The sequence below is a fragment of the Panthera tigris genome, chromosome D4 (genome assembly GCF_018350195.1).
Source record: "Panthera tigris isolate Pti1 chromosome D4, P.tigris_Pti1_mat1.1, whole genome shotgun sequence".
NCBI classification, from domain to species: Eukaryota; Metazoa; Chordata; class Mammalia; order Carnivora; family Felidae; genus Panthera; species Panthera tigris.
In genome coordinates, this window is record NC_056672.1 from 39395901 (window position 1) to 39407986 (window position 12086).

Here is a 12086-nt window from a genome sequence, read left to right on the forward strand (position 1 = left end):
GGTTTAAGAACTCTGAGTCAGAGCAGATCTCTGAGAAACTAATTAAGCTTAGCTTAAGGGCCTCTCTTTTTCAGGGGCCCCTCCAAAGGGCTGTACCTAATTTTGTATTTGTAATTTTGCATTCTTTTTAAAGTCATTTCTTTATTTATTTTTGAGAGAGAGTGCAAGTGGGGGAGGGGCAGAGAGAGAGAGAGAGAGAGAGAGAGAATCCCAAGCAGGTTCTGCGATGCCAGGGCAGACCTGGACTTGGGGCTGGAACCCACCAAGCTCGAGATCATGACCTGAGCGGAAGTCAGAGGCTTAACCAACTGCGCCACTCAGGCCACCCTGGTCACTTTGCATTCTTTTTAATAAAAAGTCCCCTTCATTGTATAAACTATAGCCCTCCCGCCCCATCCCAGGCAATAGGGATCTACCCTTGAGCTAGGTAAATTGCACCAAATCTTAGTTTGATAAAAGTGTAAAAATTAAACACAAACTCCCCTTCACGTTTTATGATGTCCCCCCCCACCCCCCTTCTGGCAAGTCATGGTTAAAGAGGAGACCTCTTAGAGTCTCCGGTCCTCAGCTGTCCTCTCAACTACAGCGTTGGCTCAAAAACTGGCTGCGTTTTAAATTTATTCTCCTTAGCTCCTCATTAAAAGAACACGCCATTGTGGGCTAATTATTACAATAGCATGTAGACTCTAAAGGCCAAAAGAATTTCCACGAGTGGCCTCCCTTTGGTTACGCGGCATCCCTGTTCCAATTTCAGCTAAGTTGTGTTTTCCAGTAAAGTTAATGTATTTGGACTAGGCTTCTATACTTTGGTAACAGGGCTCTCAAGGGACCAAGCTACAGAAACATTTATTTTTTCTGATCACAAAAGTAATGGCGTATCTATATAAATATATATACACACATACATAAGTAACTTGAAACATTATAATAATGCATAGCTTTGAAAGTGAAAATCTTCCATAATCCCACACAGCTGAGAAAACCCGTTAACATTTTTTTTGAAGGCATATATTAAAATTTCATTTATTATTTTACCAAAAAATGGGATTATACTTCAACTTTGAAGCATGCTATTTTCCACCTAGCACTATGTCTTAGACATCCTTCCATGCCACTCTGTAAAAAAGTGATCTTTTTAATCTTCTTTTTTGATGGCTCCATGGTTTTGTACTCTATGGCCAGACCATGCAATCCTTAACCAATTGCCTGTTAACGACATTTCGGTTCTTTCCAGTTTTCCCTGTAACAAATATTCTTGCAAACATCATTTTACACTTACATCTTTGAGCAGTTGTAGGGGTGTTTCTCTATGATGAATTCCCAGAAGGTGAATTATTATGGGGTCAAAGGTTATGAGCATTTCATTTTTAATAGCTATTGCCAAATTGCCCTCCAATAATTTTATACCGATTTACGCCTTCAACCACACTGTAAGAAGGAGGCTGTTCCCCTCCCCACCCCCACCCCCCGCCCTTAGCAACACAAAAACCATGCAATTTAGGGATGTCTGATGTGAGTTAGGAGTTAAGAGGTTCAGTCTGCGGAGTGTTTTGCCTTTGTGAAAAGCTAACAAAGACATCAAAAGTCTCCCCCTTTCCTTGATGAACCCCCGGCTTTGAGTGAGCCAGTACCCAGACATCTAGTTAACATGAGAGGTTCAAATTCTAACACCTAATGCTTGTATCTAGCTGATTTTTGGGGGGGATAATTTGTCGCTGAACGTATAAGCAAATGTGCTAGCTATAAAATACTTAGTAACCTAATTATTAGAGAAATATAAATCGGTCTTGACTTTCGCACTGCTGTCTTAACGTGAACGACACATTTAATGTTAGAGCATCAGTATGTTTCCATCTGCAAAATGCCGTGATTTCACCTTTTCGTTGATTGGTGCGCAGTAATTTGGAAAAACCTATTCTTTAAAGACATGCAAAACGTGGCTTTGAGTCAGCCTATTAAAGAGGAGCAAGGTTTGCCAACATCCAGTCTTCAAGAATTCATTTTGAGGCTTACTACAGTTTACATCTCCAGAATTAGGATCGCTGGGTGTTAGATGGGAAAAAACTTTAGGGGTTATCTAGTCAAAAGACTGAAACTCTATTCCACAAAGCCTTGGGGCTGCTTCAGGGAGACAGAAGACGTTGGTGGAAGAGGAAGTCAGCCCGCCATTAAAGGTTCATGGTATTGCAATCCTAATTCCACCACAAGAGCGCTGCTCTGATCTGCTTCCTATGGTGGGTTATATATTATGTTATATGGAGCAAGTTGATCTCTTATTTTCCTCTCCTGTTAAGACAGACACGATGACAGGGCTTATTGAAGAGTAGTGGAGTTTTGGGGCTCAGTTGGTTAAGCGTCCACCTTTGGCTCAAGTCACAATCTCCTGGTTTGTGAGTTCCAGCCCCGTGTGGGGCTCTGTGCTGAGCTCAGGGCCTGGAGCCTGCTTCAGATTCTGTATCTCCCTCTCTTTCTGCTCCTCCCCTGCTCTCATGCTCTGTCTCTCTCTTTCTTTCAAAAAAAAAAAAAATAATAATAATAGTAATAATAATTAATTAATTAAAAAAAGAAGAGTCGAGAAGGTTTGTTTGTTTTTTCCTTCTTTTTAAGTAGGCCCTCAGGCCCCATGTGGAGCCCGACATGGGGCTGAAACTGAGGGCCCTGAGATCAAGACCTGAGCTGAGATCCAGAGCTGGACGTTTAACCGACTGAGCCACCCAGGTGCCCCAAGAGTAGTGATGGTTAAATTAAGTAATACTATACACTTACAGTGCTTAGCTCTGTGCCCTAAACATGCCAAGGAACCAAAAAGTGTTTGCTAATTTATTATTTAAGGTTGTCCTTTGACAAAGGATTTTGTTGCTTAAAGATACATTTCAAAACCACCCATTTACTTTTACATCTATAAAACAAGGTGATTATTCCGGATGGAGTGGCTTTAGATTTTATTTATTTCCTGCTTTCCAATCCAGTGATCTTACTCACAGATTCCAGTGCACTTTGATGGAGAATGCTGGGGGGCTCTCAGCGTTAACTGGCCTCCCACACACCAGGTGGCGCCACCTGCCATCCAGCTGGCCAAGACCACGGCTTGTCTATCTGCCTTGCTCTTGATTTAGGAAAGAAACATGACCTTGGGAAGAAAAGTGTCCCTTGCCCTGTGGGAGAAGCTGCCCACGGGTTCACCCCGAGAACCAAACATGAAAGTTGGAAAATGCTAGAAACATTACCTAGGTGCTATGTCTCCTGTGATTATGAGGACAACTGAAAGGAGTTCAGAAGTGGACACTTCAGCCTTCTACAACGAGCTGAATTTTCTATTCTTGGCCAGACACTTTCAAAAGGAAGAATTCACACAACAAACATACACCCTTATCAATCCTTTTCTTAGGAAAGCTTGGCTTGGTGGAGGGGAAGTTTTCAAGTTTGCCTAATGAATCACAGACGTGAGGCAGGAAGGGGAGAGCTTCAAGCATTTTCCTCTTTGAGAGGTCTAACGGGAGACCAAACATCAGGGAGTGAGGAGCAGAACCTTCTAAGCCATGTATCTTTTCTACCCCAGAACTCTTTCCAGTGCCAGTCGCTGCTGCTGCTTGAGAGCCAGACGTGGGCTCGGGGAGGGGCTTCTCTGTGTCAGGGCCATTCAGGGTCTGTGGCAGACTTAGGAACAAGTAGACGTAAAAGCTGTAGAATTAAGAGTTGAAAACAGCATTTAATGAAACCCCTCCCTCCAGACGCTCGTGATCAAAGTCTATCCTTGCACTAAGACAATTGATCTACAGTTGCATCCATAAAATTTTGGCAACACTCTGTCCTCATTGCTTTCAACAGAGGCTTTAGACCTCTGAGGCTGGGCATTGTCCCAGAATTGAGAGCCAGTTGCATTACGCATACCAGAAGATACACCACCACAGCCGAGGCCCGTGCAACCACTTTCTTTTAACCTCGCGTCTGTGAAAAATTACTTTCCAAAAAAATAAGTGAAACCCGATGTCTTCTCCGGGTGGTTATTCTTGCGCCTATGAAGTCAATAAAACTCTCCAGATTTATTAGACAGCCCTGCTGCGGAAGACAAGACCACTTCCTATTCCCTCCCAGAAATGTGTGCCTTTCCTTTCTGTAACCTTCTGACCAGACTTTAATTTTGTTCATTTCTTGGATTATTTATTTATTTTTATTTTTCAGAAAACTGGTTCGAACCCTCTAGGACAAGTGGCTCGGCCTGTGCTAAAATCCCGATTTCTGGCCTCCAAGAGTGATAACATGACCACATTTTGCCTCCTCTAGCTTTTCCTCTTTACCTTCCATTTTAGATAGGCCCTCTTCTTCACATCAGAAGTAGCAGAGTTTGGGGGCACCTGGGTGGCTCAGTCAGTTAAGCTCCTGACTCTTGATTGTGGCTCAGGTCATGATCTCATGGTTTGTGAGTTTGAGCCCCACCTCGAGCTCTCTCCCTCTCTCTCTCTCTCTCTCTCTCTGCCTCTCCTCTGCTTGCTTGAGCTCTCTCTCTCTCTCTCTCCAAATAAATAAACTTTAAAAAAAAAAAAAGTAGCAGAGTTTGGCTCTCTTTTTCCACCATGCTAAGCATGAAATGTAGTACCTACCAGAAGTTATACTCCTGTGAGAGCCTACTAACCATGGGTTGATGATGATGATAAATGACAGTTGTATTCAATTCTATTTAATACAATGGTATTTATTGAGCTCCTCCTATACATGCCAGGGCTTTCCTGGGTATAAAGATGCAAAGATACAGAGGAAGATGTGCATTCTTTCAGGGGGGAAATTAACTTGTTAACGAGTAAAAGTCATCTAGTGTGACAGATTCCATAATAAACAGAATGCTGTGGGATACAAAAACTGGAACCTGGAAAGGAAATGAAAGGCTTCTCAAAGGGAATGACTCTGTGTTGATTCAATTTTTTTTTTTTACATGTTTATTTTTGAGAGAGAGAGAGCGGCAGCTAGAGAGGGGTGGTGGCGGGGGGGGTGGGGAGAGTATCCCTAGTAGGCTCTGCATGGACAGTGCAGAGCGAGATGTGGGGCTCAAACCCATGAGCCATAAGATCATGTCCTGAGCCAAGGTCAGATGCTTAACCGACTGAGCCACCCAGGCACCCAGACTCTGCATTTACCGGTGAGTAGGAATTCAGCAGATGAACTTGGGGAAGGGCATCTCAAGCAGAGGAACTGGCAAATTCAGAGAATCAGAGGTGTGAAACAGCAGGGCCTATTTGGGACCTAAGAAGTTCTGTGCATTGAGAATGAAGGCTGAAAGGTTGTATGTAGGCAACCTGTGTTCTTACATGAATGTGGGTATATTTGTTTGGTAATGGGGAGCTGGATGGGTTAAAGACTTGGGGCAATTGTGGTAGCATGACCAAGGAGGTAGGGGCCAAGTGACCAAGTGCTATCCCGAGAAGATATGAAGACAGCCTAAACTGGACCAGTGTGGCTGAAACGGAGAGGAAGATTCAGAGTGAGAGCAGAGAGAAAGACATGAACAGGGAGTAGAGTGGTAAAAACTGTCACTCCAGAATGACTTCTAAGCAGTTGTATTCCACTATTTAAGAGTGTAAATTACCTCCAAAATGCTTTTATTTATTTTTATTTTTTATGAGAAAGAAAGAGTGAGAGAATGTGTGCACGAGTGGGGGAGGGGCAGAGAGAGAGAGAGAGAAAATCCTAAGCAGACTCCATGCTAAGTGGGGCTTGAACTCACAAACCGTGGCATCATGACCTGAGCTGAAATCAAGAGTCAGACACTTAACCTACTGAGCAAGCCGGATTCATCTTTTTATTTATTTTCTTTTTAATGTTTATTTATTTTTGAGAGGGAGACAGAGCATGAGGTGGGGGGCGGGGGGTAGAGAGAGGGAGACACAGAATCCGAAGCAGGCTCCAGGCTCCGAGCTGTCAGCACAGAGCCGGACGTGGGGCTCGAACTCACAGACCATGAGATCATGTCCTGAGCTAAAGTCGAATGCCCAACCCACTGAGCCACCCAGGTGCCCCCTCCCCAAACGCTTTTCACTGTAAGTGATTGAGTCACTAATTCTTTTTCCCTGCCCATTTCCGGAAAAGATTTAAGGTAGGAAAGCTATTTTGCAGCTAGAGCCAGGGCCATCCTATATGACTGTGTGACGTGTTGAAGAGCATTTGTAGGACACCATCCCTGGTTCAGTCAATTCTGAATACCATTAAAAGAAATTTACACCCGCGCTATCTTGGCTAGTTTCAGTTCTGATTATCCTCATGTGAATACGCCGTATATCGCAACTTAACTGGCACTTCCTTGGACAATAACTTCTAGCTTATTTACTCATCTTTTGGGGCATTGAGAGAGAAGGTGTGCTTACCTACATCACCCATCTGACAAAGGAAAGAAGAAGTGCAACGTTTTGGGAGTCCGATAACTCTTGGTTTGTTCCCCCGGGAACTGGGGCAAGGTGCCTAAGCTTAGTCTGTACACATTGCATAATGAAACATCATTAATATCTACCTCACAGTTTTGGGATAAGAATTAAGAGAAAGTGCTTGGCACCTAGGAAGTGACAGGTTCATAGTCCTCTCTACGTGTCAGGCACTGTGCTGACTGCCTGACGGTAGTGTCTCCTTGCAATCCTCGAGTTTTACAAAGAAGATAATTTAAGCTCTTTTTTTTTTTTCTTTGAGGGCAGGGTTTATTTATCATTATATTCCCAGTCCCCAGAATAGGATCTGCCCCAAAACACAGAAGTGTCTTGCTAAGAAGGATTCAGTAACAACTTATTCAAAGTCAAACATCTAGTAAATAAGATGATCAGGGTGCAGATCTGTGTCTGCATGATTCTAAGCCCAGTGCACCTTTAATGACCTCCCAAGTTTTTTTTTTGTCTTGTTTCCCCTCAAAGAAAATGACACGGAAGCTAGTCAAAGTGCTGCTTTGTGCTTTCTCTTACTACTAGTTTTCAAATCATTTAATTACCATAAGTGGGGGATTCTCAGTATAAGCCATTTCCATCTGTATCACTTAAAGATCATGTTCAGAGTATTTTTTTAAAGTAGGGCATAGGGCTTGAACTCACAGCCCTGAGATCAAGACCTGAGCTCATAATCAAGAGTCAGACACTCCACCAACTGAGCCACCCAGACGCCCCCTGAGTATTTCTACATGGGTCAAGCTCTTGTCTGATAATCTTCCTTCATGAGTCCCAGTTCCAGTTTTTAATGGTTTCTTGGTGAGGTTCACCTACCAGACTCGTCTATTTTTTTTTAAAACTCATAAAACTTTATTGAGTGTTTAAAACGTCATGTGAGATCAGAGTCTTCTGAAGGCACTTCAGCTGTAACATCTCCAAGTGCAAACTCAGCAACTAGCCCCCATCTCCTCTTTTCCCCACTCCCCTCTCCAAAACACCTGCTTCCCCTTAGATCCTGAGAGGTGGCGTTTTCATCCACCCACACGTTAAAGACTTTGGAGTCCATCGTTACTCCTCCCGTTTTCCTTCTCCAACTGGTCGCCAAGCTTTATTGTTTCTACCCCAGTAAAGGTTTTCGCATCTGGCTTTTCCTTTTCATCTCAGCTGCTACTTTCTCACTTGGTCCTTCACCATGGTTTGAATGGAGACTTTGGACAGCTTCCCACTTGACCTTCTTACCTTCAGTCCCTCATGAGCCTTTTGAAGGCAAGATTCTCTTCCTATAGCACAGAGCAGATCAGGCGCTCTTCTGGTCTAACACCATTGGTGGGGCTCGCCTCACCGTGCAAGAGGCTACGCTCCCTACGATGTATTAGTATGTTTAAACCGAGCCCAGTCAGATTCTCCTGCCACTGTCCTCATGTGTCCTTGGCTTCAGCTATACTGCACCACTCGCTATTCCCCAAACACTCATCACACTATAGGACTTGGTGCCCCTCTTCCAGCTGTGTCTTCTGCCCATAATGACCTTCTCCCCTTTTTGCCCTTAAAACTTCCTGCTCATTCCATAAGGCTCAATCGAATGTCACATCTGGGATGAGGCCCTCTCCACCTCCCCCCACCCCGTCCAACTCAAGAAAAATCAATGGCTCCTCCTTTGCATTCATCATAGCATTTCCAACACTTTTATTTTAAAAGTTTATTTAGCCTTTATGTATTCACGGTCCATGGAGTCTCAAGGTCAAGGGCTACTTAATTCATTGCTAAAACCCCAACACGAGGATAGTTCAGTCTTTTTTTTTTTTTTTTCTATTTAAGGAAAAAGAGCACAGGGGCTTTTTGAAAATTAAGTGAATAATGGGGCACCTGGGTGGCTCGGTTGTTTGAGCCTCCAAATCTCGGTTTTGGCCCAGGTCATGATCTCACAGTTCATGAGTTCGAGCCCTGCAGGGATTTTCTCTCTCTCTCTCCTTTTCTCTGCCCCTCCCCCTCTCACACTCTCTTTCAAAATAAATAAACCTTAAAAAATTAAAAAAAAAAAAAAGAAAATTGAGTGAATAGCATTGTAAGTGGTAAAAGGAAGGTAAATCATGTAGTAGGTGGGGTAATATCAGATGTTTGGGAATTTTGGTCTCGCCCATAGTAGGTTCTGAATAAATGTGAGTTACTCCACACACAAATCTATTTTTTTGAGGTTCTCTGTTGTTTTTTTTTCTTTTCTCTTTTTACTGTTTACAATTTTAATTCCAGTCTTGATAACATACAGTGTTCTATTAGTTTCAGGCACAGGATCTAGTGATGCAACACTCCTATGCATTACTCAGTGCTCCTCATGATAAGTGTATGAACAAATCTATTTCACAAATACTCGACTTCACCATAGGCACAAATCTGTTTAGTAACAAAGGTAAAGAATGGCTCTGAAAAGAGAAGATTGGTCTCAGGATGATATGAAACTAGAAATCCATGGAAAATGGATGACCCCTAAGAATGGAGCTTCTTCAGACTCGGATGCTTTCTTCCCCTGCTATGGGTAACCCTCACCACAAGGTGCGTTCAGACCCTGCTTGGACTTCTGTCAATGTCCTTGTTTAAAAAGTGATTTCCGGGGCGCCCGGGTGGCTCAGTCGGTTGGGCGACCGACTTCAGCTCAGGTCATGATCTCGCGGTCCGTGGGTTCGAGCCCCGCGTCGGGCTCTGTGCTGACAGCTCAGAGCCTGGAGCCTGTTTCAGATTCTGTGTCTCCCTCTCTCTCTGCCCCTCCCCTGTTCATGCTCTGTCTCTCCCTGTCTCAAAAATAAGTAAAATGTTAAAAAAAATAAAAATAAAAAAATAAAAAGTGATTTCCAAGCAGCCAGAGGACCAACCTTTTCTCACCGTGCTACAGGGCTGTTATCTCAGGAACTCATGTCATCTGTTCCATCGTCATATGTCAGCTTTGGAGAGGAGTTTTCACGTTTTTGTTGTGGGAGAAAACACTAACGTGAAGAACTTTCGCACTAACTACATCTCAGCTCCTACTTAATAGGTTCTGTAGTTTACATATCTCTCTTGAAGGGTATTTGATGGTGTTTTAAGGAAGTCAGATCTCACTGGAAGGAAAGTCAGGGGCCGTAGGTGCTAGTTCTGACCCTGCCACGAGATCCCTTGAGTTACCTGTGGGTAGGTCACTTCAGCATTAGTCCTCTTTTCTGTCTCAGGGATGGAAAAGGTTGCAAATTTGGAGCACCTAGTACAGCTCTGGACCACAGAAGCACACTGTTCACCCCTTACAGTGTTTGAATGAGGTGACCGTTTAATTGGGAGATTTTATATCAGGACACAGGGTTTTATTTTCCCTTGAGAAATCAGAAGCTCTGGTCACACGGGTCAGGTCCCACATTTCTACCCAGTTACAGTAGCTGCCCTCTTTTACAGAGCATGGGCTTACCAGGGCCCCAACGACCTTCTTGTTTTCGGCTGCCCTTTTGTCTGCCTTATGCAGAGGTAAATACCAGTTGCTACTTGTCATTGTACTGGTACTCAAGGGTGATGTTAAAAATACTTCGCTACGAAGGCCTGGGGACTCACCTATCAGAATGGATACCTCTGTACTAGAACAACATCCTGCGCGTGCCTTGCTCTCCCCAGCTGCTGGGTCATAGGGAGAGCTGCGAGTTCCTAGAGAAAAAGCAGGTGCCCAGAGGTGGGCCTCACTCTGTGGGCTGAGAGCAGCTTCTACATGTCAGTTGGTAAGGACAAGGCTAACCTCAGGGGTAAACCACCTGAGCATAAGCCTTGCTTCAACTATAGTTTTCTCAGAGTAGACAGATCTATTCCTGCACCCCTGTCCCTCATGGAAAACGGGGAAATGAAGGAAAACTGTAGAGAAAAGGCCGAATGATTGCTCTTGTCCTTGACTGCTTTGTTCTTTTACCCACTGGACGCTATGGCATCTGAGTTTGATTTCCTGGTCCTAACCAATCTATAAACTCTTTTCCAGCCTAAGCATAAGGAGCCTCTAATTTTATCCATTTCATAAATGGAGTGAAAATTTTGCAAAGCGTCTTGAAGAATTTTGCAAATCATTGTACAGAATTTATAGAAGGTCTAAAACACCGTTAGAAATAATAAATCGCCCATAAATTATCTCCATTTTATTATTGGGCTTTTCAATTTTAAAAGCACTCTGAGGTTCTTTTTTTTTTTTTTTTTTTCTTTTTTAATTTAGCCATGGCTATTTTTCAAATGGAATTAATGACCAAAAGCCAGCCTCATTCTCTAATTACAGTAAGAGACACTAGACAGGAGTTGTTCCAGACACTGACCCATCTTGGCTCAGGGAGAGGCTCTGGGCAGTTTTACTATGTGCTGCCTTAGTACCTGGGGCCAGGAAACATCTGTTATAACATGCAGTCCAGCGGGTGCTCCGCTTAATTATAAAATGGCACTGCAGTGTCCCTTTGAGTTGGCTGGCCTTAGCTTCTAACGCTCTACTACCAAGCAAAATGAAATTCTTGATATTCTGTTAACTGAGTATCCAACCCGAGTGTTGAAATGCTCTGAGGAGAGTGAAAAAAGTTAAACCTTTGCCCTCTGGAAAGGTGTGGGGAAAGACAAAACAAAGAAACGCTTCCTACAAGTAATCGAGAAGCTCAGCTATGACTGGGTGTCGCTTATATAGGGACTGGGGGAGCGGATTCGGGAATGACTCACACTTCTAGAATGAACTGTTTATATAGCACTTCCTCCTCTTCGCTCCAGGGATCCTGTTTGGAAGGTCGGGGACAAGGACAATTGAGAAGCGAAGAGAAAACTGGAGAAGAGTGGAGGAATACTTGGAACACCAAAAGGCTCGTTCACCTTGAATCAGAGGACACGTTTCTGTAATGAGTTCATGCAATCAGTTATGGCCCAGGACTTAGGATTTATTCTTGGAACACACACATTTGGGAATTCTTCATAATGCTGTGAATCTCTTATTAACTATTATGAGAACTTACCTTCTCCAGTCCTCATATGCTAATGGGAAAAGAGAGCTTATTGTCCGTACTGTCTGCCTAGGAATATCCTTTGTCTTGTACCTTGTAATCACTTCCAGACCGGTGGTATATTTATGATTTACATAATGTTACAGAGGAAGAAGTCTTAAGGATTTTTTTTTTCTCTAAATCTTTGTGAATTATTATTTTAGACTCATTGCCAGATTTTTTTTTAAGGGGGAAGTTGATGAACTTTTAAACATGTCATTACATTCCGAAATAGCAACTCTTTGTTCTTTCAAAGTTTTTTTGGTGGGGATTTAAAGGGCTGTGTGTGTGTGTGTGTGTGTGTGTGTGTAGAAACAGGTTGAGAAGGAAATGGGTAAAAGAGAACTCTTGAGGTTCACTGATGAAGTTAAATACAGATTTTGTGTTTCCAGTAGAACAAAAGTTGGCAGATTTGGGGGATCTTACCTAACACGTGGGGTAGGTTTTGGAAGGGTGGCTCTCCATTCATTTCCAATCATGTTTCAGTAATTAGGGGTAGCAACCGAAGGGTTAAGCCCTAAAGCAAGGAAATATCTCTAAGTCAGAAAACAAAGGGAAACTTGCATATTTCTGGAGATGACATCGGATAGGCCTGTGAATTTCAAGCAATTATGTGATATTATGATTCCCACTGAGTATGCATTAGTTGGAATACTGTTCTTTTTCTTTCTCCGTGTCC